Below are 27,478 nucleotides of genomic sequence, written 5' to 3' on the forward strand. Positions count from 1 at the left end.
TTATTGGTGGCAGAAGCCAACAGTCAGGTTAGAAAGTCCTCTCATGAGCCAGCATTCCATCTATTCAACACTGTTCCGTTTTCGCTTTTCCATTTGTACTAATTTCTGGAGGAACGTAGAGAGTAGAGGTCCCCTTTTTTGTTTTGTTTCTTTTGTTGATGTCGGCTACCACCCAAAATTGGGGGAAGTGCCTTGGTATATGTACAGTATGTATGTACTAATTTCTGTATCATCATTTCCAGTTTAACTTCTTTTTTTTATGATTTTCGAACTTCAAGTTAGTCTCTCAGTTCTTATTTTCTTTATATTAATTTTTTGATAAAGAACTTCTCTATCAATCCAGTTTTCATAAATTCTAAAGGTCCTCTTGGTTACAGCCTCTACGTTATTTCACATCCTACTCGTTCTTATGCCAACAAACTCAACAGCTTCGAGATTAAAAATTTTCTATGCGACCTGGATACATTAGCACGTAGTGATGTATACAGAGTATACACAATGATGGACACACAGTATAGAAATAAGGAAAAGATGGGACAAGACTTCCCCTTGGACAATTGGCCCAGACTTTGAGGTAGACACAGATAACATCAACATTAAGCACCAGATTGACAATTAAGTGAAGTACAGAAGACCTCCTATAGAATAGCGTTGGTCCTCAAAACCGAAAGACAATCAAAGAGATGATAAACCACTTCAAAAGTTACAACTATTTGTAGACATTACTCATTTTGTTATAAAGGAACGTGTAAATCACATTACGTAACTGTAGTGGTATGGTGGTAAAGCTGAGAAAACCTCAATCCCCACAAGTGCCCCAATAAAATGCAGGAAGGCTTAGAAAAGGGATATTGACGAAAGAAAAATCTATTTCAGGGCACGACCTGTGTCGCTCCGTGAAATGCTCCTCTAGCACCATTTCTAAGGCATAGTTATTGCTGAATACAGTATACCAGAGAAAAAAAGAGATGCATGGAATGCCAGGAATAAACCTAGCTCGCTCACTCTTTGAGTGTCGGTATAGAAAACTGGGGCGTGATTGAACCACGACCATAGATCCCTAACCAATTAGACCTCTCCTTCATCAACATCCCCCTCCAAAAAAGAGTATGGTTCAAGTATCTCATTTAAATGGTGCAGCTCAAAATTGGACGGTTCTTTCAGCATATAAAGTCAATTATGAAATATGGTACAGTACTTTATGTTGAAGAGATATTTGATTAACGGTAGGGGGCAAAGATTGTGAACTAGTGAACTATACAAAATATAACTTCCAAAACTGATAGCAAGAAAAAATATCTGCAAATTGAAGCCGGCAAAAACCAATTCTTGTAACAAAAGCGAGGATAACCACACAGGAATTATAAGATAACTTCATCCACAGAGATATCTGAGCAATATGATTTTTCTTTCAGTAAATGAAAAGATACATAAAAAAGCTGATCACTTCCAGGCTGGGAAGAACGTAGAGAGGGGAGGTCCCCTTTTTGTTTCATTGTTTGATGTCGGCTACCCCCCAAAATTGAGGGAAGTGCCTTGGTATATGTATGTATGTACTTCCAGGAACATTATATGGATCCTTCAAATAGGCAGAGAAAAGGTGCCTGTGCCAAACCAGCCATGAAGATAGTTAACAGAAACAAACATCAGTCCTAGTCGCAGAATACCCGATGTTTCTTTCCTTATGATGTAGAGTACGTCAAAACGAGTTCATCTCTATGCAAATGCTTAGTTTCTCATACTTGCATTTTCTCAACTTCCAGCATATGTCTTTTGTGCTTAGAATAAAGGTCTACCAGGATTATTCAGATGAAATTCCCCTTACTATTAAGTCTACTAATAAGTTCCGACTAATAATATTTTGGAAGTAAGTTCTTGAGTTTCGGTAGTGTTGTTCCTCAGTCTTGTGCTCTTAAGAGCAATTCATTTTTGAGTTTCAGTAGTTTTGTTACTCAGTCTTGTGCTCTTAAGACCAATTCACTTTTGTCTGTGATTCTGGTCCTTAACCTGCGTCAAGGTTCAGTTGAGTAACTATCTTTTGATACAAACTAGATTTTGGAAGCTGAAACTTTTGATGTGGCTAGGATGAAGTAGTGCATCATCCATCCTTGAAGGAGGCATAATTATCTTCTCGTATATGACCTTCATGTTCGCATTCATAACTGGGACAAGCTGTAATATATAGGCTCTTGTACTTCATTTTTCGTCAGCAGGAATTTTCCTTCCTTCTTGAAGTTTGCAGCGTGTATATGTTCTGTAGACCAATGGAATCCGTAAATGGACCTGGAAAAAAAAGAAAAAATTACAGAAAGAAAAAATTAAAAAGGAAAAATCTATATAGAAAACAAAAATTACTCATTGAATGACTAGACTGAAAAAGCTTAGTATGTTGAACAACATCTAAAATGATGTACACTGAAAAAAGCTTAGTATGTTGAACATCTAGAATATGTAGACTGAAAAAAGCTTAGTATGTTGAACAACAACTAAATGATGTAGACTGAAAAAAGCTTAGTATGTTGAACAACATCTAAAATGATGTACTGAAAAAAAAGCTTAGTATGTTGAACAACACCTAGAATAATATGTAGACTGAAAAAGCTTAGTATGTTGAACACCTAGAATAATATGTAGACTGAAAAAGCTTAGTATGTTGAACACCTAGAATAATATGTAGACTGAAAAAGCTTAGTATGTTGAACACCTAGAATAATATGTAGACTGAAAAAGCTTAGTATGTTGAACACCTAGAATAATATGTAGACTGAAAAAGCTTAGTATGTTGAACAACATCTAAAATGATGTAGACTGAAAAAAGCTTAGTATGTTGAACAGCATCTAGAATATGTAGACTGAAAAAGCTTAATATGTTGAACAAAATCTAGTGCACCTTCATTCCTCCTGATCTTACAATGTACAGTTTGGAAAATATGTAACTTGGTAGTATGGGGGGAAATGTCACAGTACAGATACATGGTAATTAAAGGAACGTGCCAAAAAGGAGGTGAATACTGGTTCAAGGTTGATAATATACTAGAAAATACAGCTTTTATCTATATAGAATTGAATGGACAGTAATGCACCTTAATAACACAGTACTTTATGCAAAAGACCTCTTAACTCTGTTGTCAAATGTGTAACCATTACTAAATGTCATTGGATTGGATTTAAGGAATTCGGCTCTATACTCTATCGTACAAAGCCAAACTGCAACTGGGGAAAACTCTTGAGTTACACTGAAATAAAAGTGAAGAGGTTGGACAGCAAAATGAAACAAAGCAAGCAGGGATAGAGATTCAAGTAGAAGGATGTAAAGCGAGGATATAAAGCAAGTGCAGTTCGGGGACGAAGGAACGCTTTGAAGATCAAGTAATGCCTACAAGTGCAGTCATAGGATAGTTTTACCTGTGGGTACTTTCTACGTCATTAATGACAAAGCTTAAAAAATATTTGTATTTTTCCTAAATATAAAACCTTTGTCCTTTAATATGAGACTCATTCTTAGATGGGAGAAAGTTCCTATTACCAAATTGGCTGGTTAACCCTTTTACCCCCAAAGGACGTACTGGTACGTTTCACAAAACTCATCCCTTTACCCCCATGGACGTACCGGTACGTCCTTGCAAAAAAATGCTATAAAATTTTTTTTTTTTCATATCTTTAATAATTTTTTGAGAAAATTCAGGCATTTTCCAAGAGAATGAGACCAACCTGACCTCTCTATGACAAAAATTAAGGCTGTTAGAGCAATTTAAAAAATATATACAGCAAAATGTGCTGGGGAAAAAATAACCCCTTGGGGGTTAAGGGTTGGAAATTTCCAAAGAACCTGGGGCTAAAAGGGTTCAAGTTTCGAGATAGCTATGCTCAGACATGATATCTTGCGGAGCGTAGCTTACTAGACACATCGCGAGCAGAGGTTAATGCACATAAAAATCTCTTAAGTAAGGCCTACTGTATACAAATCAATGGATTTGCCTGTACATATCCATCCTTCCCATCGTCAGGAGAATGGTGGAGTGAACACTTCTATTTCAACAGCAATGGAAAAGCTGCTGGCTATAAGTTGTGTTTACCTGTAGCAACATCACTCCATAGAATCCTAACAGCTATACCCCGAAGGGAGGGAAAGAAGAGATAATAAAGGGTCAGACACACTTACTCCCATCCTAGACTTACATTTTAATAATCTTATGCATAAAACTTTTGATCCTCTAACAGAGCTAGGGTCGTTATACAACTTGAAAAGCACCAATCACAGGTCCTACAATTCTTCTTCACCTAAGGGGTTACTGCACTGTAATTGTTCAGTGGCCACTTTCCTCTTGGTAAGGGTAGAAGAGACTCTCTAGCTATGGTAAGCAGCTCTTCTAGGAGAAGGACACTCCAAAATCAAACCATTGTTTTCTAGTCTTGGGTAGTGCCATAGCCTCTGTATCATGGTCTTCCAATGTCTTGGGTTAGAGTTCTCTTGCTTGAGGGTACACTCGGGCACACTATTCAATCCTATTTCTCTTCCTCTTGTTTTGTTAAAGCTTTCATAGTTTATATAGGAGATATTTTTTAGTGTTGCTGGTCTTTAAGTATTTTATTTTTCCTTGTTTCCTTTCCTCACTGGCCTATTTTCCCTGTTGGAGCCCCTGGGCTTATAGCATTCTGCTTTTCCAACTAGGGTTGTAGCTTAGCAATTAATAATAATAATAATAATAATAATAATAATAATAATAATAAAATGTATTCAAAGACTTCTGAGTACATTCCTGCAAATAATGCATGGTAAAGGTGGTCTGATGTTTCTATAATCCAACGTTTAGACCTTGAACCACAGAGATATTTTTCTTTAAGGTTACAGTAGCACCAACTCCTCTGATCTCATGGGAGCGTACCTAACTTGGTCTGATGTGACGGGGGATCTAGGGAGTAATGCCCTATTGATAGTTTCCCACAGCCAAAAGGAGATTGTATATTTGGGGGGCTCTCACTCTACCAGTTCTTATGAATAGGTTCAGTAACCTAGATCTGGCAGTGTGGGTTCTCTTAAAGTAGCACCTTAGCACCATTACTGAAAACAAAAGTAACTCCTCTGGATCAGTACCTGGGCTCAAGGGGAATCTGTGATTTTGACCAGTCTTTTTTAGACACCATTTTAACCATCATAGGTGGAGGCAACCGTGAGGAGCAAGTGTCTCTAGAGGTCAGGTGGCCTAGTACTTGTAGCAATTGTTGTGATGGTTACTGTGCCTGATGAAGGAAGGGATGAACCACTTTCCTGAATCAGTTTACCCTTTTTTGGGATGAATAAACTCTCCCTAATATTGTGTCCATGCACAAGTATATAATTTTTTGCTTGGGTGAAAGCTTGGATGTCTCCAGATTTGTAATGACCGCCAGAACGCGACAAAACAGGAGGCGTCTGTTCCAATGAGGATAAAGTTAGAGCTTTGGAGCTGTGTCAGCCAGTATTAGTGAGTCCACTAAGTACCGGATCGGTCAAATTCCCTTGGCGGGACACCGTGAACACCTGAGTGAATACCAGAGGGGCCATGGACAACCCGAAGAAAATAACTTTGGATGAAAAGCCCTCGTTTCCAAGGACAGAACACAGATACTTTCTTGAACGATCTACAGGGATCTCTAAGTACTGTAAGCGTCTCCGAGATCAAGTGAAACCATTAAGTTATTCTTCCTTAGGTCATGTCTGATTGTCCTGGGTGTTTCCAGCCCAAACTGAGTCTGATGGATGAACATGTCCAGGGCTGAGAGATCTATTACTGGTCTCCAGTCCCCTGAGGATTTCTTGACCAGGAAAAGACAGCTGATTGATTGATTGATTTGAGGTGTTCTGGCATCCTAACATCTAATGTCATTGACGCCGAAACAGACAGCTGAAGAAGCCTAGAGACTTGCCTTGGACAACTTCTAGAGTGACCTTTAGCAATCAAGTCCAAAGGCGTAACGCAGTGTTTTCACTAGGAACAAGAGACTTGCCCAAGCGTTAACGAAAAACTTAAAAGCCAAGTATGAAAAAATGACAATAGTATGTCTGATATTCTCAGAAGGAATCAAATTGACTGTTTAAAGGGATGGAGCTTCCCCTCCACCGGCAATTAACTAATGACACCACGCTATAAGTATTTAACTGCAGAGTTTCAGATGTGCTTGAATACATATTCATCATGCATAGACCAATCACTTTAAATAGTTGATAACAAAAAACCTTGAAATAAATATAACAAATTTGGAAATAATTTGTATTTTTCCTAACATACAAACCTGGAGTTATTTATAGGGTATTACTTTCGGCAACACTGAAAACCAGCCAAGACAATTTTAGTGAGGGATAATTACCGCATCCGCTAGTTAGCGGGAGGGTGTTGGGGTAGACTAGCTACCCTGCTCACTCACACCTGTCGGTTGAGTAACCACTTTTGCTTTCTGGCAGGACTTCTAGGGGACAGGGTGGCGGGCCAATTTGTATAAATAGCTCCAGGTTTGTATGTTAGGAAAAATACAAATTATTTCCAAATTTATTTGTTCCGACACAGATACAAACCTTCGCTATTTATAGAGTAACTTACTCTTAGGAGGGAGGAAGTTCTACCAACTGGCCTTGGTCATGACCCGGGGTTCCTTCTAATTGATTTTTGATCTAATTAGTAGGAACCCTACCCTCACTAAAATCAAAGCAGTTACAAGGTAACTCATTGATAGCGGCCTGCAAAAGCTTGTGTGAGAGAGACTCGTGGCTTGTCTTTACATAGGAACTCGAGGATTCTAAGACATATCCAACACCCTCCCTCATGAGGTATTGGTGACGTAACAAAGTATCCATTCATACTCAGGATGCAAAAGGGAAATGAACCTTACCTGCAGAGGGGTGAGGTCAGCTATGCTTCGGTCTTGCGGAGCTGTTTCCCCAGGGGGGGGGAGAAGGAGAAAGAAAGTAGTGAGCCAGACATTCTTTTCATTCACCCCAGACTAACCCAGGTAACCTCAGCCCTCAACCCTCTGCTGCTTGTCCATCAAGGAGCCTGAGGCATTAGATCATTTGTTGTGTGGCCACCACAGGACCAATGGAGAAGGTTTCCATGCTCCTGTGGGTTACGTCTTTCAGGTAGTGGGCTGTGAAGGTCGTCTGACGCTTCCACACGCCCGCTTGCAATACCTATGCCACAGAAAAATTCTTCTTGAACGCCAGAGACATTGCAATGCCTCTGACGCCATGAGCTCTAGGTCGGTTGGACAGAAGAGGATCTGGATATAGAGCGTATTCGATTACTTTCCTTAACAAAGAGGAAATAGTATTCCTCGTGACCCTCCTCTTGACCTTCCCCGTGCTGACAAAAAGTGCTCGTACATGGGGGCGAGCTTTTGCTGTTCTTTTTAAGTAACACCTCAGACTCCTTACTGGACATAGTAACAGTTGGTCTGGATCTTCGGTTACAGAACGAAGATTCTATCCGAAATGGGCCGAACCTGGAGTCTGGCACACCCGGATTTTGAGTCTTAGCTACAAACTCAGGGACGTAGTTGAGGATTACTTCCCCCCATCTCCTAGAGTGGAGACATCAGCAGATAGACCATGAAGTTCGCTGACTCTCTTGGCCAAAGCCAGAGCGAGCAGGGAGACCGTCTTCCACGTGAGGTGGCGATCTGAGGTCTGGCGTAGTGGTTCATAGGGGAAACCCTTCAGAGACCTGAGGACCCGAACCAGTTCCAAGGGGGAGGTCTTAGCTCTGCCTGGGGACAAGTAAGCTCGTAACTGCGTATGAGCAAAGAAAGTTCTGAGGTGGAAATATCGACTCCTTTCAGTCTAAAGGCGAGACTCAAGGCTGAGCGGTAGCCTTTGACTGCCGAGACCGAGAGGAGAATTTCTTCCCGAAGGTATACAAGAAACTCCGCTATAGTTGGAACAGAGTCATCGAGGGGAGAGATACCCCTTCCATAACACCAACCACAGAAAACTGACCACTTTGCCTGGTAGACTGCCTCTGTGGATCTCCTGAGGTGTCCAGCCATTCTTGCCTCTCTGTGTGAGGAGGTGCTGGATAGTCTCCAGGCGTGAAGTCGAAGCAAGGCTACGGCTTTGTGGAAGATGTTGGCATGTGGTTGTTTGAGGAGGTCGTGCTGTGGAGGAAAGCATCTTGCCAAAGAGCTTGGGGATCCGGGACTGGGGAGCAGTACAACGGGAGCCTGAAATTCAGGACCGTTGCGAACAGATTCTTAGTCAGGGAACCCCACAAAGTCAGGACTTTGTTGGCTATCAGAGGATTTAAAGACCACTCGGTGCCAACTATCCGAGTCGCTCTGCTCAGCTTGTCTGTTAGCACATTCCACTTGCCCGGAATGAAGCGAGCTGATAGAGTCACCGAGTTGTCCTCTGCCCATCTGAGTATCTCTACTGCAAAATGGCACAGCTGCTGCGAAAAGGTACCGCCGTTTGCTTAGATAAGCTACTACCGTGGTGTTGTCACTCATCAGCACGACGGAGTACCCCGCCAGGACCCGGTGGAACTCTTTGAGGGCCAGAAAGGCTGCCCTCATCTCTTGAGAGATTTATGTGCTGGTACCTTTCTGATTCGGACCATTGGCCGGAGATGTAATAGTGCAACACGTGAGCCCCCCACCCTTCTTTTGATGCAACCGAGAAAAGCATCAATTCCGGGGGAGAGATGAGAAGATCGACCCCTTTTGCAGAGGTTTGGCGCCGCCAGCCAACACCTGAGGTCCGACTGTTCCTCTAGCCCTATGCGGACTAGGTGATCCCGGAAATCGGAGTGTTGGTTCCACTGGGATTTTAGTCGCCACTGGAGGGATCTCATCCTAAGGCAACTGTTGGGGACCAGTCGGGTCAGGGAAGAGAGGTGACCGAGAAGGCGAAGACAATACTGCGCTGGGAGCTCTTCCCAACTGAGGAAGACCTGTGCTATCTCCCTCAGTCTCTGGATCCTTTCATCTGATGGAAACGCTTTGTGCCTTAGGGTGTCTAATCGCATGCCTAGGTATACCAGTTCTTGAGAAGGGAGCAGTTGAGACTTCTCGAGGTTTACCACGATCCCCAGATCCTGGCAAAACCTTAGAAGCTCATCTCGGTGGCGGAGAAGGGCCGCCTCAGAGTCTGCCAGAATCTGCCAGTCGTCCAAGTATCTCAGGAGACGGATGCCGACTCTGTGAGCCCAAGATGATACTAGGGTGAATACTCTCTTGAATACCTGGGGTGCTGTGGAAAGACCGAAACACAGTTCCCTGAACTGGTAATGCTTCCGAATGAACATGAATCTCAGATACTTCCTAGAAGACGGGTGAATTGGGATCTGGAAGTATGCGTCCTTCAGATCTAGAGTGCACATGAAGTCCTGGGGTCTTATCTCTTGTCTGACTGTATCGGCCATCTCCATCCTGAAAGGTGTCTGTTCGACAAACCTGTTCAGGGCCGAGAGGTCGATGACTGGTCTCCAGCCTCCAGACGCCTTTTTCACAAGAAAGTTGATTGTAGAAGCCTGGGGACCCGTCAAGGACCTCCTGGAGAGCATCCTTCTCCAACATGGACTGGACTTCTGCCCTGAGGGCAAACTCCTGTGCAGATTCCTTCGCACAGGAGTTTGATGGAATCGGCACTCGAGTCAGTGGAGGGAGAGAGAGCGTGAACGGGATACGATACCCTGAACGAATCACCTCGACCGTCCAGGGTTCGGCCCCGTGGTGAAACCACCTCTGCCAGCGGCTTTGCAGGCATTCCCCCACTGGTGGGCAAATGGGAGGATTGCCTGTCTTATTGGGACCGGCCTCGGCCAGACCCCTTCTTACCCTTTCCTCCACGAAAGGACTTTTTGCTGTGAAAGGCCTCCTTTGCACCCAATTTACCCTGTTGTTTTGGGTCTCTAGTCCTTTTCGGCTGCGGGTTTTGCTGTGCTTTCCGCTGTGGCTGAGAGGGGTAAGGTCTACCTGTTAAGACCTTTTGGATGAGGGAGTCCTGACTGGACTTCCTCCACCTCTCTGCCACCCGCTCGACATCCTCGGGATGGAACAAAGAATTGCCCTCGTAAGGAGCATTTCTCAGTCTTGCTACTTCGGCTTGAGGGAGATGTCTCTCCTCTTCAGGATAGTGTTGGCCCAAAGTTCACTACCTGACGGGAGAGAACTCGATGGCCCGAGTGCCAGACAATAAAAGTGTCTCCAAAAACTTCCTCGAGGACTCCCGAGACAGGTCTTTAGACCGCATCAGTTGTCCTAAAGATCCTAACCAGAAATCCAGCCACGAAGTAGCCTGCATGGCGTACTTCGCCACCTTTTCCTGGTTTAGGATTTCAGAGGCCGAAAAGGAGACTGGAAGTCCCGTAAGTTTCTCGAAGGGGGTGGCCTTCGATTGTGCATCTATAGAGTGGTCGAGAGGCAGCGTTGGAAGAGATTCCCCGAGGATCTCCTAGTACCTCCTCTGAAACACATACGGAGGAGGTAGGAGCTTGGAGGACGAGTTGGAGCGGAGAGAAGAGGTGGACCCAGTTGCCTGGGACACTGCCTTCTGTTTGACACTCTTCAACCCCTTTGACCAGGGCAAAGCTGCACTGGTCCTATGAGGTTTCCGAGTGCCATAGAACTGGTCAAGGACCGTTTCTTTTCCATCTAGAGGGGCTGCCGATGGATCTGGAAGTCCATTGATGGAACGGATGCAGGCTAGGACCTGCCAGAAGGCGTGTTCCGACTCCTTCCTCTCATCCTCTGTAAGCTTAGGGCTAGTGGCTGCCAGCAGAGCGTCGTCCTCCAGATCGCTCTGCCCTTCCACGTCCGAGTTCTCATCCATAGGGGCCAGGAGTGGGTCGAAGTCGTCAACTGTATAGACTGGGGATAGGGAGACTACCGGGGAGGTGCTCGCTTCCGGCTGCCTGGGAGGCAGTGAGGAAGGAAGCCTGGCCGAGGATTTGGGGATGGTGAACAAATCCTTCGGTTCCCTCCCACGAGGGCGGAGGTCCTCTGTCCCCAAGGGCCTAGAGGACTCCGTCGGCTTACAGGTGGAATGTAAGTCCATTGCCGTAGGGGTGAATCCCGTCCGGTCGCAGGTCGTGCCTCCTTAGACACTATCTCGACCGGTAAAGAACGGAAGGAGTCTCCATAGGAAGTACTGTAACCCTATCTTCCTTGGGGGGCGAAGGATGAATTCTTTTCCTTTTCCCCTTTGGCCTGGCCTGTAACGTCTTGAACTGCAGGGGGCTACCCTGAGGTTCATGCCTAATCTACTCTAGAGGTCTTTTGCGGGGGCATGACCGTCTCCCCTTGCCTGAAGGACCCGCCTGTGCGGGAACTTCCGAACTCCTCCTAGGATCGGAGGGAGGAGAGGACCCTGGGAAGAGAGGAGGCAACAAGGGAATCCTAGGTGTATCACCTAAGGATTGATTGATTGAAAGTTTTCTGGCATCCTGACATCTAAGGTCATTGATGCCCATAGCATTTATTATATATGAAAAATGAAAGAGAATTCAATTAAAACCATAAAAGTTAAGAAGTCATTACAATGGTTAAATAGTTTTCAGAAGACCTGCTTCTGAAATAAATCTAAAAATTTCACTCGCATAGTAGGACACATCGTGTCCAAAAATCTTGGCAAGGATGAACCTGCCATCCTCACCTCGAGCCTCAAACAGGTATCTATTTCTTAAGTTAGTAAAATTAGGGTATTCGGTCAACAAATGCCTCACTGTTAAAGGTACTAAACAGTCCTCGCAATACGGTTGGTGTTGACCCTTCTGCAGAAACTCGTGTCAACCGTGTGTGACCAATTCGGAGGCGACAAAGAGTCGTCTCCCATTTTCGGGGTATCGTGTTATACCTCCAAGGTGATATGATATTTGTTACTTCCCTCATTTTATTGCCATCTTGACTATCCCAGTGCTGTTGCCATTTATTACAAACCAATTTCTTGATGTAAGGTAGGATATCATTACAGGGAATAGGATGCCTCCTTGGTAGCAACTCGGATGCCGCATTCTTCGCCAATAAATCGGCCTTCTCATTCCCAGACACACCTACATGTGCTGGAACCCAACAAAATTGAACTGTTATACCTCTCCGTCCAATAATAAAAAGCCATTCTAAAATCTTTAAAACTAGAGGGTTATTAGAATTAAAAACTTGTAAAGCTTGAAGAACGCTCCTTGCATCACTAAAAATGGTAAAATTACCCTCCTTTTCCAAAGCTATTTTCTCAATAGCGGTTAGTATGCCATACAGTTCGGCAGTAAATATGGAAGCTGTTAGAGGAAGTGCACCTCTACAATTAAAATCATTACTATGTACTCCAAATCCAACGTCAGCATCAGATTTGGAGCCATCAGTATATATAAAAGTCGATCCCCTATGTTCTTCGACACGTTCCATAAAAAGAGACCTGGATTCTAAGTCAGTCATATTCTTCTTAACTCCAATAAAGTATTTACAAAAAGATATGTCAGGTAATTTCCATGGAGGCATTGGTGATACCTTGAATGGAAGCACATTAATTATAATTAAATCCAGATTGTTTAATAATTGTTTCACCCGAAACCCAAAAGGTTGAGGAGATTTTGGGTGCAGCTCAAAGTAGGTTGAGTGTCTTACAAGGCTTGCTGTTTGAAAGGCAGAAGAATTAGGGAGTCTTTGCAATCTAAACCAATACCGAATAATAGAGGACATTCGGTAAAGGTCTAGAGGCAACTCCCCAGCATCAACAAGGAGACTGGTGATAGGCGAAGTTCTAAAGGCTCCTGTGGACAATCTAATGCTAGCATGATGTATTGAATCTAATATTTTTAACCGGCTTGGGGTTGCTGACGAGTATATTTCGCATCCATAACTAATTTTGGAAAATATCAAGGCCTTGTATAATTTTAAATTGTATTGCGGTCTGCCCCCCATGATGTATGGGACAATACTTTTAAAAGATTTATAGCTTCAACACATTTAGCTTTTAATGCTTTTAAGTGAGGAACCCATGCAAGCCTACAATCAAATATCAACCCTAAAAATTTAGCTTCACTTGCACATGGGATCCGTTGACCTTTGATGTATATATCCGGGTCTGGATGTACTCCCCGTATACGACAAAAATGGACAATTGTAGTTATACTTGTCGAGAACTTAAATCCATTCATATCGGCCCAATGGAAGATTTTATCAATAGAGAGTTGTATTTTTCTCTCAACCATTGCCATTCTGGCCCAAGCAAATGATATGGAGAGATCATCCACAAATAATGTTGCAAGAACATCCCGGGGAATGACTGAGGATATCCCACTAATTGCTAGAGCAAAAAGGGTTACACTCAGCACACTCCCCTGAGGAACTCCTTCCTCCTGACATTTACTCTGTGATGGAGCTTCCCCAACTCTCACTTGGAAAACTCTATGTGAAAGAAATGATTGGATGAATAGTGGTAGCTCTCTTCTCAATCCGCACTCATGGATTCTTTTAAGTATACCGTATCTCCATGTGGTATCATATGCCTTTTCAAGATAAAAAAAGACTCACATGGTGCTGTTTGGAAGCAAAGGCTTCACAAATGGAGGACTCAAGTTGTATTAGCACATCAGTCGTTGAGTGCATTTTCCTGAATCCACATTGAATGGGTGATAAAATACCCTTCTTTTCAAGGTACCAAATCAGTCTTACATTGACCATCTTTTCCATGATTTTGCACAAACAAGATGTCAATGCAATTGGCCTAAAATTTGCTGCTAAAAGCTTGTCCCTACCGGGTTTTAAAAAGGCTAGAATAATGGCTAGTTCCCAAACACTTGGATAACTATGATCATGCCATATTCTATTAAAAATGCTTAAAATAAATAACTTTGTATTAAAATGTACATGTTTAATCATTGCATATGGAATTCCATCGGGTCCAGGGGCTGTATCGTTACACGTGGCAAGAGCAGAATCAAACTCTCTTTCAGTAAAAGGAGAATTATATGACTCTTGCTTTCTTGTTGCAAAATTTAAAACTTTCTTTGCTTCAATGCTCCTATACAGGTGACCAGGAGCTGTTTCACACTTGCAAGATACATTTGAAAAATGGTCAGCCAGGGCATTGCTAACTTCGGTTGCTCCAGTCATATACTGGCCAATTATCTTTAACACTGGTGGTGGGTTTGGGGTGAATTTGCCTGCTATCTTTTTGACTTTCCCCCACACAGATGAAGTTGGTGTTCTACTGTTAATGGAGGAAACAAATGACATCCAAGACTGGCGCCTAGCTTCTTTCATGGCACGGCAGAACTGTGCTCTACATTTCTTGTATATGACTAAATTCTCCTCAGTACGGCACATGCGCAATCGAGTTAGACTTTCTTGTGGCTCTGTGCAGGGCAGTTAGTTCAGATGACCACCAGGGGACTGGTCGTCGTCTGAATATCTCTGTTGTTTTGGGAATGGAATTTACTCCTGCTGTATGAAGAGTTACATTGAGTAAGTCCATGGCATCATCAACACTTTCAAACTGTTCTGTATTTCCTTCAATTTCACTTAGCTCCCGAAATCTATCCCAGTCCGCCTTATCAAGATTCCATCGAGGCGTTCTCTGTAAAGGTGGACCACTGTTGGTGTTTATAATGATTGGTGCATGATCACTAGTATGCCAATCATCTAATGTTCTCCAATTAAAATCGAGAAGACAGTTAAAGCTTGCGACTGATAGGTCAATGCAGGACAAGGTACCTGTCTGTACATGAAAATGTGTGGGCTCTCCTGTATTGAGGAGTCCGACATCTTCATTCTCCAAAATTGACGATATAATATTACCCCTTGCATTTGCTAAAACATCACCCCATAAAGGATGTCTACTATTAAGGTCTCCTAGTAAGAGAAAGGGTTGTGAGAGTTGTTTAATCACCTCTACTATATTATCATATGAGATGTTATCATTTGGAGGCAAGTAAAGAGAACAGATTGTGTATTTTCTCCCTATATCAATCTGTACAGCCACTGCCTGCAGAGGGGTACAGATAGACAAAGATATTTGGGGAACATCTCGACGAACGTATATAAGACTTCCCCCATGGCTCCCTGCTCATTGATCATATGGTGTCCTATAGCTAACATACTCTCGAGGACAAGGAGTATTAGCATCGAGCTTGCTTTCTTGTAGACATACTGTTATAGGGGAGTGCTCACGTATGAGGAGCTTAAGTTGTTCATATTTCGCCCTTAAACCCTGGCAATTCCATTGCACAATGGAGGAAAAAACTATGTTTTATTTTTTGGATGACACCTTAGATGAAGTCTTCCCATTGGCAATATTTGATCTAACAATATTTCCCGGAGGTAACTCTAGAGAGGATCTTGATATAGTGGGTTTTGTGTTTCTCTTTTTCTTTGTGTCCTTTTGATCTAATTGTTGAGGAGGATGGTGGACCTCAACTTGAATTTCTGATTGGTTCAATTTACCTTCTAGTTGTTCAGAAACATCAGCAGACAAGATATCATATTCATTGGAAGTCGTGACTTTAATGTTTCTTATGGTAGGAGGAGAGAGGGAGGGAGGTCTCTCTCTTTTTCGATTAAAAGGTTGTGATCTGTCAGGTTTTTGCACCTTCCCCACTACGGGTTCACCAGGTAAATTGGTTTCAAGTGCAACCTCCATCAGATCAGGCAAGGAAACGGCCTGTGAGAAGTTTGTACTATTGTTTAAAATCGGAGTAGTTGGCTTTTGAATAATTTTCAGATCTTTAAGTATCCGTTTTGATTTTTCTACAATTTCTGGATATAGATTTTCGATGGGACTTTCAACCTCTTTTAACTACTTTCATTTGTTTCTTTATCTTAGAAGTAGAGATATAATTTTTGTCTGTGTGGTTTGGCAAGTTTTTCTTCAGAACCATTGAAAAAGGTTGCCCTGGTCTTATTTGCTTTTCAAGAGCTCTTTTACAAGCCTCTTTAAAAGTTAATGGCCTGGATTTCTTTTTCAAAAATAAACTTTACACAGCTTTTAGATGTAGCTGGGTGTGCTTCCCCACAATGTATGCAATTAGGGTTTTCTATGCATATTCCATGACTACTTTTTCCACAGTTGGCACAAACAGCTGGCTTATTGTTTAGTTTTTCTTTACATTTCTGGCTTAAATGGCCATACATTTGGCAATGATAACATCGCAATGGTGAAGGGATATATGGTTTTACCTTCTAAGATAGCCAACCAGCTTTTATAACATTTGGTAATCGGCATTGATCAAATGTTATAATCAGAGTAGCAAGAGGGATACGTTGTTCTCCAACTCTCTTTCTCATTCTGACTACTTTAACTACTACTTGATTTTTCAGTTCATCCTCAATTTCTTTTTCCTCTATATCCAACAATTCTGGAGCATATATCACACCTCTACTCTGGTTGAAAGTAGGGTCCGAAACGCATTTTACGCTATGACCATTCAATGTTGTAAGTGTTTTCAACCTTTCACCTTGTACTGGGGACAGTGTCTCTATCAAGAGACTTCCATTTCCCTGGGGTAGAATTTTTGGCTGCCCTCCACATAAAGTAACTATTTCCCTATTAGCTTTAAAATTATTTATACGCTCATTTCTTTCGTTTTCAAATTCCAAGATAAAAAAATTTTCATAATTCACTACTTCATAGTGACCAGGTAATACTTCTACTTTTCTATATCTTTCTGTACTGTCATAATTTTTCACTCTCTCTCTCTTCTTCTCTAGCGTTTTATTATTCACATGACGTGAATAAGGTTCCAACGTTACAATGCTAGAACCCGAGTTGGAGCTGTCTGTACCGAGGTCCATGTTTGTATTTTCCAGGTCGTCAACAGAGGTGTTGGGTTTTTTTGAAAAAGCAAGCCGGGTTATCCACCTCTTATCGGAGGATGTCAGTCCTCCTATCCCATGTGGCCCAACACGAGAAGAGGCTTCAGCGGGGACCAGTCCTCTATTAGAGAGGGGCTGCCTCTCTTAAGGTGGGCGTACACTGGTCAGGGGGGTAGTTAGCCCCTCCCACCGTCGACTCCAATGCCTGGCGTCACTCATTACCCGCAAATATGGGCGACTTAAAACCGGATCACTGGAGCCCGACTCTTAACAGACTTGGTCTGCACCCAATGGGGTCTGCCAGAGGGTGATGGGGTCTAAATTGGCACAGGTTGAGATGGAATGCCGTCCATCCCACACTGTGCCAAATCCAAAACAGCATCCAAAGTATAATCGAACATGCCAAAATTATCAACAATATTGAGCCCAAAAGGAAGAGATGGGAGAAAAAAGACAATCAAAAGTAAAAGAGAAAGCGCTGACTGATTTAGTTGGAGCAACAGCTGGGCACCGAGGTCCAATGGGAAGTAGTTCCCACTGTTCATTAGAGCCCAGCTGCTAATCCCTAAGCCCCCATCCTCATCAAGGCTTCAGCATCTGGGGGGTAGAGGCCAGATAAATCGTCAACAAAAGGCGCTAAGCTTAAAATTTCATACACGGTGTGAAGTAAAATCGTTCTCCGCAGTGAAAGGTTATGAATCTGAGTAAACTAAAGTCGTTCTCCGCAGTGAAAGGGTTAAGGATCTCAGTCGCCGAGAATGAGACCTGCCGGTTGGATTGTCTCTCAAGAGGGACTCCCCTGGTAAGCTCTTCCAAGGAATGGTGAAGGGGAAGAGCTAAACAAGGCTCCTCTAAGATCTCGAAGTACCTCCTCTGCTGTACACGAGGAGGTGGGAGAAGCTTGTTACCGGCACTGGATCGGCTGGAGGAGGCTAGCTCGGAGAGCTGGACTGCGATCTTGTCCCTGGCACTCTTAACCCCTTGAGACCAGGGCAAAGCTGCACTGGCCTTAAGAGGGTTTTTGAGTCCCAAATACTCAGTCCAAGACCATGTCTTTGCCCTCTTGAGGAGGAATCTCTGGGTCAGCAAACCCATTGAGTCCTCATAAGGGTCAGAACCTGCCAAAATGCATGTTCTGACTCCTGCAGCTCTCCTTCTGAAGGACTAGCAGCAAAGTCTCCTGTCCTCAAAGGCTCTTCTTGAGGAGACTCGCGGACGTTCTCCTAGTGACTGGCTGGTTCCGGCCTAAGTCTTCGACTCCCTCCTGGGAGGGATGCAGGACTCCAACAACGACGGAGGTAGGCTCTTCTCCGCCCCTACCCGTGAAGACTTTTCAACGCGAGGTGGGGTTTCCCTCATTGGTGCGATGGGGGAACGTCTCACCTCACATGACTCCCAAGGACGGGAAATCCTCGTCCGAAGGGGAGGGAAAAAAATTTGGGGGGGGAGGGGGCCTGCCTCGAAGGCTTACGAGGAGACAGCTTTGTCCTCAGAGAAGTCACCGCGTCGGAAACTCCTCTTTTTCTCTTCAGGGGAGTAGATGCTGCCAAGGATTTGTGGCCTAGCTCAGAGAGAACAGGCTTAAAAGTCTGCGCGACAGCTCTGATCAGTGCCCAAAACCAAGGCTGCTAGCTGACGGCTGCGCTGTCAGACACTCCCTCTGGAAGGACAGGGATCAACCGATCCCTGGGAGGAGTTTCCACAGGGGGGTTCGCCTGCAAAGAAAAAGATGACAAAGAAGAAATGTCCCTGGACCTTTCTGAAACCTTCCCCCCTACCGGCGAGAGCGCTGTTCTGCGCTTGCAGGAAGGGAGGGGGGGGAGGGAATGTGGAGATGGCGACCTTGCCGCGCATTGTCCTGCAGCCTCGCCCGTGGGAGGATATTGACGATCGCGCTGGGGAATACCCAGGGTCGCGCGTGGGAGCCTGTTGGCAATTGCTGGTGTGTGCGCGAGGGTGATTGCGAGGGTGTGCGCGGGCGAGCGATCGCGCGCAGGAGACATCAGAGGGTGCGCAGGAAGCAGATTGCGCGCTCGCGCGCGAGGATGAATATTCGCGCAGGATCAGAATGAAGAGCCCGTACGGGCGAGGAATCATGCGCTCTAAATGATGTTGATGGGCACGCGCGCAGGAGAGATATCTCTTGCGCGCGGGCGCACAGCTGGACCCTGCGTACATTGGCGCACCTCTTGTGTGCGTACATCAGGCTGGCGATGCACCACTGCTGTGGGAAATGGGCGTGGGCGTGCAGGGCCCGCGCGCGCCTCCTCGTGCCTGCGCGCGATCGCGCGCTGGCGAGGGATGGCACGCAGGTGAAGGTAGACGGCGCTTTGGCGAGCGCTGGCGAGTAGGGGAAGCTTTAAACTTCCCTACTGCACCCGGATCCGAAGATCGTGGGTGTGCAGGAGATCGTTGGCGCGTTGGTGAGCGCTGGCACGCAGGAGAACATTGGCCAGTATGGCATGCAGCAGGTTCAGAGCGCGCAATGGCGCGCTTTAGCAGGAACATCGGCAACGGGTGTGTGCTGGCGCGTTCTATCAGGAACGTTGGCAGCAGGTGCGCACTGGCGCACTATATCAGCAACAGTAGGAGAGCGCCTGTGCGCTAACTCCGAAACCTCAAAGAGGTCAGCTGAACGTTGGCGCGCATGCTTGGCATGGCGCGTAAGGGACGTGTGCGCTAAGTTGCGCGCAAGCCCTTGATGCCCCGAAGGGACCGTTGCCTGTTTTATAAAAACACGTTTAGTTGGCACCCACAGCGCATCAGCAGCCAGGAACGGCAACGGCAGGTCAGCAGGTCTGACGGGTGGAAGGTCGGCGTGCCCTTTGTCAGGACGACCTTCCACCGAAGGGGATCGTGAACGATCCGCAGAGAGGTCCAGGGTTGTAGCAGGAACAGTCGGAGATCGGTGACGAGGCTCCTCTGCGGCGGACTGCGATGATGTTGAACCGGAGAGGCGCCTCCTCACACCCTTGTGAGGTGAAGGAAGGCCTCTCCGGCGAAGAGGAAGGCGAGCCTTACGACGTATGCGCCCTCCGGGGGCCGTTGGGTCAGCAAGCTGACCATCAGCAGTCCTCCGAAGAGGAGTCTCTGTGAGTGAACTCCCCCGAGGGGGAGAATCATTGGCAGGAGAGACTGTTGGACTTAGTTCCTCCCTCAAACGTTGAGCAGAGGGAGAAACCAAGCCTTCAGCTACAGCAGGATGGGAAGTTGCAGAGGTAGGAGATACCGCATCGGATACCTCTGCCACCACAACGTCGACGATAGACAGAGGATCAACCTCTGCCAAAGTCGGCGATTGCTTGACAGCGGCACCCTTCCTTGAAGGCCGAACCTTCGAGCCCCAAGGAAGACCAAAGCTGGAATAAATCAGTTACATTGATATTAACATTTAAATCCTCCCCCCGGGGGAAGAGGTGGAGCTGCCTCGCTAGGGGAGGCAACGCCATCTCTCGAACCCCGACATCGGGAAACAGAACCATGGTCTACGCTACCCCTCGACGGTTTCTCGGAAGAAACCGATCATGTGCGAGCCTCGGAGGAGGTTTGGGCAACGGAGGAAGAGTCCTAGGGATTTTCTCCTTTCAAAGAAATCTTCAAAGGAGAAATATCTCGCCTGGACTTCTTCCGTTGCCCAGATAACCTCTCCCACTGGGAGGAAGACCACTCCCTACACTCACCACATTTATTATCACTATCACACCGTTGGCCCCTACAGTAAGGACAAAGGGTGTGAGCGTCCGTCTCGACCGCTGACATAAGTGTACCACAAGGGCGGTCGGGTAATCCAGGACATTTGCGCATTTTCGCAGAGGCCAACTTCGCACACAAACCTGTAGGAGAAAAAGTAGAAAGACATTAATGGCTGTCAGAGAGGCGAGAATGAGAGCGGACACGTGCGACTACCACCCGACCCGAGAGCAAAGTGAGCTAAAGCACAGGTGAGTGTGGGGGGGGGGGGTAGCAAGCTACCCTCCCTACCCCCCGCTAACTAACGGTGGGGTAGTAAACCCTCGTTAAAATTCTAATGGCTCGTCATTTCAGCTACGCCAAAAGTAATAACCCCTATAAAATAGCGTGGTTTGTATGTCAGTTACGGAACAATTGAAAGTTTGGTGAACTAATCTCTCTCGGGGAGGGTGAAGACCATGCCCAAAACATCTCCATCTACCCCTCACCTTGATCTCACCCATATATGGCACTCAAATAATCTCTCTTATGGTTTCATTTCTAATCCTGTCCTGCCATTTAACTCCCAATATCCTTCCGAGGGCTTTGTTCTCAAATCTACTAAATCTATTGGAGATTGTTTCATCGTCATACCATGATAGTGAATGATACTATGAATTTCTTGACAAACAACAGATGAGTTATTGAACTCCATTGATTATTGAATGCAATTTTAAGTAACTAATTAATATGAGCCACAAATCCTAAGAGTAAAAGCTATTCTGGCTTTTTTTCTTTTAAACCCTGACTATGCAACATTTGGTTGTTGATAAATTTCATGGAATCTTGACAAAATAAGAATTGGGTCAAAATAATGAAGAATAAAGATTTCAATGAACCCTATATAATATTATCATTATTATTACTAGCCAAGCTACAACCCTAGTAGGAAAATCAAGATGTTATAAGCCCAAGGGCTCCAATAGGAAAAAATAGCCCAATGAGGAAAGGAAATAAGGAAATAAATAAATGATGAGAACCAATTAACAATAAATCATTCTAAAAACTGTAACGTCAAAATAGAAATGTCATATATAAACTATTGACGTCAAAAACATGTCATATATAAACTATAAAAAGACTCTTGTCAGCTTGGTCAACATAAAAAAATTTGCTCCAACTTTGAACTTTTGAAGTTCTAACACCCTTACAGTAAATCAGTCTTATATTTTAAGCAGAAAGTCCTAACAATATGGATTTCACTTCACCATTTTACCGAGACCTTGAGATGCACTGTATAAATGACAGTTTTTCACCTTTGACTAAGTCAAGAAAGTAAGTAGCATTTAGTACACTATTTCTTACCATTCATTCAGCTGTATCAGATCCATTTCCGAGATTGTCGCAGAAAATCATCATAATGCTCAACCTGCGTCACATTGGATTTCGACTTGAGATGTTCCCAGACCTAGAAAGCAACAGATTATTAGTGCAATGTTAGTTGGAACTATCCATATTCCTAACAGATTAAACTATTTGCAGATGTTGCACAATTTAAACCGTGTTCTTTCTAGTGATAGGAAATAGATGACAGTTAAATGGCTAAAACTAAATGAAAACATAACAAAATTTATCGTGATAGGAAAGGAACAACTTATGGATTGACTAGTGTAACTTAATTTATTACAATCTATCCAAGTGCCACTTAAAACATAATATACAGAGGACAAACATTGATAAAAGGTGTCCCACCCCAAGACAGGAGGGGGGGGGATATGGAGATGGCGACCTTGCCGCGCGTTGTCCTGCAGCCTCGCGCGTGGGAGGATAATGATGATCGCGCTGGGGAATACCCAGGGTCACGCGCGGGAGACTGTTGGCAATTGCTGGTGTGTGCGCGAGGGTGCGCGCGGGCGAGCGATCGCGCGCAGGAGACATCAGAGGGTGTGCAGGAAGCCGATTGCGCGCTCGCGCGCGAGTGTGAATATTCGCGCGCGCAGGATCGGGATGAAGAGCCCGTGCGGGCGAGGAATCATGCGCTCTAGATGATGTTGATGGGCGCGCGCGCAGGAGACATATCTCTTGCGCGCGGGCCCCCAAGACAGGATTACTCTTACATCAAATTAATTACACCGACTGACTAACAAAGCCAAAATCGAGTTCAAGACGTGTGTAATATTTCATGAAGTTACCAGAACCGGACGTCCAAAACACCTAAGAGAATTGCTACACATCGTGCAGCCAACAAATCATGTCGACACAAGAACATTTACATTATGGTTTCAAGTCGTTGGAGCCATAATGTACTGTCCCTCTACTGTAGGCTCTGGAACTTCCAAATATGTAGCACCATGACTATACAACAAACTCCCACTAGACATCAGAAAGATTGAAGATATTAAGGCTTTCAAGAAGAAACTGAAGGGTTTCTTGATTTCAAAGTGCTTCAAAAACGTGGATTTGAAAATTAATGCTGAATGCGCATTGTGATACTCTAAATACCTATGGTAAATGACAAATAGATCTTGTAGGCGCTGTACATACATACAACTATGTAAGCATTTTCTTAGACCCATGTCTTGTTTCAAGATTCAAGCAGATCATAATATAAATTAACATTTGGATTTCCGTACACCGTAAGAGTCGATTCACACTATCGGTACGGTCACGCTCCAGTCTTGGTTCGGTCTAGGTACTGGGGTGTTAACACCTTTGGCTTGCTCTCGGTCCTTATAAATATAAGGATAAAGCATAATTATATTGGAATATTGTTCAGAGATACTAGAAATGTATTTGCAAAGTGAAGATTAGCCTGTTATTGTACATATTGATTTTTTACTATCACAACCGGAGCGAGAGCGGACCGAAGCGCTAGTGTGAATGCTTCCATTTAAAATCATGTAACGATATTTGACTGGGCCGTGACTGGAGCGAGAGCGAAGCCCACGAACCGACAGTGTGAATCAACCCTAGGAGGTAGGCCAACATCAAACTTGGTCCCACATATCATCAGATGAGCAGTCCTGCATAAAGGAAATTGTGGTGTGAAGTATATTGTTAGTTACTTTCCCATTATTTGTCAAATCAATTTTCTTCAGGAAGAAAATTCTATTTATTTTTGTCTAAAACATGACATTATGAAGGTAGTTTTAAAATTTACAAAATATGATTTAGTGTTATGTCAGGAGTGAAGTCGGTTGGGGCAGGGTTGACTTAAGTCTTAGGGTAAACTATGACAGTCTAAGGGGGGTCGGGGGCTGCAAGTAGGCAGGTAAGTAGGTAAGGATATAGCTCAGTGGTTCCCAACCTTTTTTCTGTCATTTCCCCTCTGCACCCAGTTCAACCATCCAGATTTCCCCCTTCATGCCCCGCCCAGCCCTCGTGCCCACTCGCCTGCCTCAGAAATGTGCATGACACTCCAATTCTCCCCTTGAATATCATGTCTTTGAGAAATGATATGATCAAATCACAATTGAATGGCTAACAACAAATTGCCGCACGTACTATAAGGACATTTTCTGCTTGTTTTTGTTAGTGGGTAATGTAATTATTTCCCCCCTGGAAGCTTTAAATTTCCCTCCAGGGGGAAATTTCCCCCAGGTTGGGAACCACTGATTTATAGCTCTTAGGTTAGGTTAGGTGGGGAACCTTAAGTTACGAGGTCTTCCTGTGTTTATTTCCCTTTAGATGTCTGGTTTTCCAATCATAACTTCTGGAATTTTAAAACATCTAAAGTTTGAAAAATATGGGTTTCTACTAATTAGTACTTGCATCAGAACAGTTCAAAATACCTATTTCTGGGCTCGACCTGTGTCGCCCAGTGAAATGCTCATCTAGCACCATTCCTAAGGCATAGTTATTGCTGGATATACCAGAGAAAAAAAAGAGATGCATGGAATGCCAGGGATAAACCTAGCTCGCTCACTCTTTGAGTGTTGGTATAGAAAACTGGGGCGTGATTGAACCACGACCATAGATCCCTCACCAATTAGACCTCTCCTTCATCAACATACCTCTCTACCCCTACATCATCCCACCCCCCATCCTCATTCCTCCTCGGCACTTGCGTTGGTCAGACGTGTTTTGTTTTGCTCTGTGTTTTGTGTTTTTTGGAAGATGTCCGTTGGTCAGACGTGTTTTGTTTTGCTCTGTTTTGTGTTTTTTGGAAGATGTCCAACGTTTTAGAGATCCCTGCTTCTAAGTTAGATATACCTGGACCATTTTCTTACTTTCTTCATTAGGAATATTGTGCTTGAGTAAATATCTACCCAGATGTTAATTACTGAACTGATCCATCTCAACCAAATACACAAGCTTTCAGAATTGTATGTGATAGGTAAAAGTGCTGTCCTTTCCTCCCTACTGGGCAAGGATTGTAAAAAGTACCTAGATTCTAAAAAGTGACAAATGCATTTACAGAGACTAGAGGGGCATAGTAACAGATCATCTAGGTCGTCGGTTACAGAGCGGAGACTTGTTATCCGGGAGGAGTTGAATCTGGGATCCAAAAGCCCCCGATTCTGAGTCTTTGCAACAAACTCAGGGACGAAGCTGAAGCCGAACCCCGATTCTATTTCTCTATGAGAGATGGAAACCAACGTTATTTTAACAGAAACAGTAGTAACTTAAAACATTTTGATTCTCAGTTTTGTTTTGAAAAAAAATATAGGGAAGTATATCACCAAAAATGATGGGGAGGGATATGTATAATGTAAAATTCCCCTAATTTCAACCATATCTTAAACTTGCATAAAATAAAGTGTTCAGAATGTTCTAAATACCTAGGTTAACCAGATAGATATACTGTAGAATTATTTTGAAAATTATCAAAATCGCCGTGAAATTTATGTCGAACAAGCTCTGTGCCCTGACAAGCACTCTCTCACTACCGTAGTTCCCAGAATTCCCTGCCGATGATATTTTCATCAATTCAGCAGATCTTAAAGCGGAACACCGAACTACTCGTCTGTCACGGTAATTTGAAATGACTCAATCGGACAACACATGACCCAGGAAATTGACCGGGACCTTTCTTTATTCAATCAGAATTCAATATTTCCAAAATTCAAACACGGTAATGGGAGCATGGAGCATCATGAGTGGTTTGGAGACACCAATTTTCAGCCTTCGAGACACAATGATGGCAATGTATAAGAGCTAGAGCGAAGAAACTTGCGATTCATTTGTGCGATAGCTACTTCGCTATGTACATTATCCAGAAATGCTATTTGAAGGATACTGGGTATAACCTGAAGGCATTCCTAGAATTAATGAACCGTGGGGGCGTATGTATGATAGCGGCCACCTGTATGTATTATCATGCATAACTTAGAATACGGCAGTGTAAGGGGGATCGCAGAGGGGCATTATTATTATATTATTATTATTACTAGCCAAGCTACAACCCTAGTTGGAAAAGCAAGATTCTATAAGCCCAAGGGCTCCAACAGGGAAAAATAGCGCAGTGACTAAAGGAAATAAGGAAATAAATAAATGATGAGAATAAATTAACATATCATTCTAAAAACAGTAACAGCATCAAAACAGAAATGTCCTATATAAACTATTAACGTCAAAAACAGATGTCATACATAAACTAGCCCCCCAATTATGTAAGTAGGTAAGGACACAGCTTGTAGGTTAGGTTAGGGGGGAATATTTAGGTAAGTTGATGTCCATTTTTAATGATAACGTGAAGAACTGGCCGCTGATATACAAAGGCTCCTGAAACATGTTTACCAATCAATATTGGTGATTCCAGGATTCCTAGTCTGTCCCATCAGCAAAATAAGCTGTCCATTGAAAAGATGAAGATGTCACCCAAAGCTTTTCTTCCCATTTTCTAGTCTGTTTTTCTGCAAAACCTCTACACAAGAACATCACTAACCTAAACTTACCCACCTGGCTAGAACAATGGTAAAGTATTTGCCTAGCATTTGCATGATAGCAGATCGATCCCAGCCAGGGACCGTGAGTTTGAGCTGTTTACTGGTTAGGCCACTGCTGTGGTTGGGCACCACAGTGGGGAGATGGACTTGCCCGGTGTGACGGTCTGAACGATCCCCCGGTCTTAGAATTCTCCTTGATAATCTGCGCATGCGCGAACATTACCGTTTGCCAGTGCATACAAGCTTGATGTTTTATTTTCCTGTAATGTTAGCGTGCGCAGCTCAACATTACCGCTTGCCAGTACATACGAGCTTGATGTTTTATTTTCATGCGAGCGAAGCGAGCTAATGGTGGAAAAGAACCATTATATAATGTCAAGGAGAATTCTGAGACCGGGGGATCGTTCAGACCGTCACACCGGCTGACGTTCTGGCGAGCATCTATTCTGATGAAACTGGAACTTGAACCAAATACCTTCAACCTTTTAACATTTAACCTAACCTACAAGCCATGTCCTTAGCTACTTACTTAACGGCAAGGGGGGGGTGACCCCTGAGACACCCCCTTACACTGACGTATTCTTAGCCAGCTATCATACACCCTCTCGTTTCCTCAGTGGTGTGAATTCCTTGTCAATCCTAATACATCTTGGTGTAAATTACTTGTCAATTTCAATTCATCTACACCCTACCCTCATACACAGAGCCGATGTATGGGGGGTGTTGAATATTTTGGAAATACAATAATAGCCAGTTATATCTCAAATATTTTCCTTCATTAAACAACAAATATGAAAAATAGACGCCTATATCTCTCTTTTAGCCCCCGCATTTATAGGCCTGTGTCTTAATACGAGTAAAATATGGAAAATATTCAAAATAAACAAACATACAACTGCGTCACTATAACGAGGTTAAAACCGAGTCACTATACCGAGGTTACAGGAAATCTCGACAGCCATTACATTTTCCTGCCTAATTTATTTGATAGATTCAATTAATCGATTCTGGTTTAAATATCTTTCATCTTACCTTGTTATATATATGATCCCAGAGACAGACACTTTTGGAGGCTGATAAATACGCCATTTTTCACTAAAAGAGTCGAGACAGAGTTTGTTTATGTCAAATACTTGCGCTCG

At 43.9% G+C, this 27,478-nt stretch overlaps 1 long non-coding RNA gene across 1 annotated transcript; it reads right to left on the bottom strand.

Moving 5' to 3' along the window:
• Positions 1-655: 655 nt before the first annotated feature.
• Positions 656-27,478, bottom strand: LOC137650652 (uncharacterized). The gene is made up of 3 exons (XR_011046022.1): positions 27,369-27,478; positions 21,814-21,916; positions 656-2,283 (listed from the first exon to the last, which is right to left on the bottom strand). It is a non-coding gene; the product is annotated as an uncharacterized lncRNA (long non-coding RNA).

Source organism: Palaemon carinicauda, chromosome 12 (genome assembly GCF_036898095.1).
Source record: "Palaemon carinicauda isolate YSFRI2023 chromosome 12, ASM3689809v2, whole genome shotgun sequence".
NCBI classification, from domain to species: Eukaryota; Metazoa; Arthropoda; class Malacostraca; order Decapoda; family Palaemonidae; genus Palaemon; species Palaemon carinicauda.